Below are 3468 nucleotides of genomic sequence, written 5' to 3'. Positions count from 1 at the left end.
CTCCAACGCATTTGTGAACAGTTTCGGAAAAATAACGTCTCCCTGTCTCACACCTCGCTGCAGTTGGATTGGTTGTGTACTCTCGTCCTGCAACCGGATCGACATAGTGGTGCTGCTGTACAAACTCTTTAACACCTCGATGTATCTATAGTCAATATGGCATCGCTGAAGGGACTGCAATACAGCCCAGGTCTCGATTGAATCGAAGGCTTTTTCATAGTCCACAAACGCTAAACATAGTGGCCGATTTATTACATTCGGATTATTACTTAATCAATGGAAAGCCCTCTGCGAGGTCATTATCATCATCATCATCAATTGGTTCTTTTCGGTAAGAAAGGTGGTTAGCCTTTTTAATAATTCGTTCCCGAAAAAAACGGTGAATGAAAAATAAATAACATTCATTACGGAGTGCGTAAGACAATAAACCAGCATATCGTGTTTTTGTACAAATTCGCACAGCAACTATATCAGCAGACTTCCCAATAACTACAAAACTACAAAATCGGAGCGTTTATATACCTGCTGAGCTGGCAACGTTGAATATTTGTTAGTTTTTCTCGATTATTCCATATAAATTGATTAAAAATTAATAATGTTGTCTGATAGAACACTTCTTAATATATAAATTAATGTGTCTACTCCAATAATTTTATTCGTCATAGCAATTTTTCTTTAAAAACCGGTCATAAATATTAATTCGTTTTTAAGGAATATAAAAGTCTATCACGATTTTATTATTGGAGTAGACACATTAACTTATAAATAAAGAAGTGTTCTACCAGAAAACATTTTTAATTTTCATTAATTTTTTATGGAATAATCGAGAAAAACTAACAAAAATTCAACGTTGGCAGCTCAGCAGGTATAAACGCTCGTTAATTTTATCAATCGTAAATATTTATTAAGTAAGAACCGACATTCTTACTGAATCTTTTTAACCCCCGACGCAAAAAGAGGGGTGTTATAAGTTTGACCGCTATGTGTGTCTGTATGTTTGTGTGTCTGTCTGTGGCATAGCGTGGCTCTTAAACGGGTGAACCGATTTGAATGCGGGTTTTAGGGTTCCGGAGCCAAAATGGCAAAAAACGGCCATTCGCCATGTCTGTCTGTCTGTCTGTCCGTCCGCGGCTTTGCTCAGGGACTATCAATTCTAGAAAGCTGTAATTTTGCACGAATATATATATAAACTATGCCGACAAAATGGTACAATAAAAAATTAAAAAAAAAATGTTACCTCCGAATGCCTCCGATAGACGTAAAGTGGGGGTGTTTTTTTTTTTCTAGTCCAATCCTATAGTGTGGTATCGTTGGATAGATCTTTAAAAATCATTAGGGGTTTGCTAAGACGATTTTTCGATTCAGTGATTTTTTTGCGAAATATTCACTTTTAAATTGAAAATTTTCATTAAAATCGGGGTTCCCCCCTCTAAAATCTAAACTGGTGGGTGGAAAAAAAAAAAAAAATCTAAATGGTAGTAAGTATATCAAACTTACAAGGAAAACTATAACGGCTAAGTTTGCTTGAGAATTATTAGTACTTAGTTTAAGAGTAAGATATAAAATATACCTAAACTTGGAAGATTCCCTATTTTGGCCGTGTTCGACAAGCTCTTGGCCGGTTTTTTTATTTATTTGAAAGCAGGGTTTTTCGCAATGGTTCCTAGACATGTTTTATCAAAACCGGTTCAGCCGTTTTTGAGATATTGAACTTTGAAGTGACGATGTCGGGGTTTTCCAACTTTTTGTTGGTTAGGTTAAGTATGTTAAGATTAGCTCTCATCGGTGAGTTGATAACACTATCTATACTTCAGTAGTATTTTTTCGAATGTCAAGGATTAAATCCGAAATGAAGACCCAGTACTATGCTCAGGACTTGACGAAGGTGTGCAGAGCTATACTACGAAATTCGAAAATCAAAGTTCGTATCGTACCGTCCCCATTACTCTCGTGTTAAAATGATATTAGAGTCAGCGGGACGGCAAGATACGAAGATCGAATTTTGCACTTCGTAATAGGTGTAAGGCCAGGCACCTAAGACGAAAATAGACTGTTTGAATATAAAACGGAAAGGCTGCTGACCCGTCAAAATTGCTTTTCTCAAACAAATGGAATTTGACATGAAATATTGACGTTGTGTTACAAATAATAGGCCGAGAAGTATCGCGCTGCAGGCGCTGCGGCTCAGCTGCGTGCGCGCGGTCACTCTAGCGGCCTGCAAAGAGATTTCATACAACTTTGCAGGCCGCTGGCCGGCAATGCGACCGTCTTTTGTTTCAACGCGCGCTCTGCGACACGGCGCACGCCCACACCCAGCACCACCGCCCGCAGCCGCCCGCCGCCAGCAGCCAGCGCGACACGCGCGCACGCAACAGGGCGACCAGACTAGCGTCCCGCCAGCTTATTTTTTGTTTTATTTATTTTATTTCATGTCGTGTTTGAGAAAAGCACTAAGTATACAAGCCTCGGCCGGAACGTGGGGTTGCCGGCCTCGCATCCCTATCCGGCCTCGCTACGCTCAGCCGTCTATATCTGCTTGGCCGGCAACCCCCTACTTCCCGGCCTCTACAGTAATGTACTATTATCACACCTCTATTGTGAGGGGGCGATCACGAATCGGAAAGCGAAGCGTTTGCAGGTCTCCTACTAGGTGGACTGACGATATCGTGAGAGCTGCTTGCACCAGTGCGAGCGGCGAGGTGTCGTTCATTGTGGCGTTCTAAGGGGGAAGTTTTTGATCAACAGAGGACATTTTTCGGCTTATGATGATGACTGTGAGGGGCCCATCCTTGTCGAGGCTCTGGGTGCCTTCCTCCAAGATCCAGAGGACGTACAGCAACGTCCTTATTTTAACGCCAAATCGCCTGTCAAGCGTGGCGGTTACGACGATCCTCCCAAAAACAAATTTCTATTTCATTTATTATGCCACACACTACATTACGGATACACACGGATACGGATTAGGCATTCCTCATAATTTGTAAATTATGACCTATATCTGTAAAAATTATTACTTAGGTATACCTAAACTTACCGCTAAGTTCAAACATTCAAAAAGGTAAGTATTGATTGGCCTACTCTACTCAGATACCTAGGTCAGCTAATCAGTTGCCGAGGGGTTATCGTTTTAATCAATTAAATTTATAATAGGTGTGTTTATCGTTGTAAACGTACATTAACAGCTTAGCAACTGACAGTGGTCATGACTATTTTGGTATCAGATTACCTATGCGATAAGTTTTTAAGCTAGCGCTAAATTTCCGATAATCACCTTGTAACTACATGTGTGGAGTAGTAGGTACAAGTATGTTGGTTTATCGTTAGTTTTAATTTAATATATCGTTAATGTGAAACGAAGAATACAGCGCCCTGTTTGATTTCTGTTATTCCGTCGGAAATATACCATTGAAAAATTCCGCATGTATGACAAAAGCCCATTCCCAATCATTACACCTTTTCTGTAATAAA

The sequence above is a fragment of the Choristoneura fumiferana genome, chromosome 9, assembly GCF_025370935.1.
Source record: "Choristoneura fumiferana chromosome 9, NRCan_CFum_1, whole genome shotgun sequence".
In the NCBI taxonomy this organism is placed as follows: domain Eukaryota; kingdom Metazoa; phylum Arthropoda; class Insecta; order Lepidoptera; family Tortricidae; genus Choristoneura; species Choristoneura fumiferana.
This window is presented reverse-complemented; position numbering follows the sequence as displayed.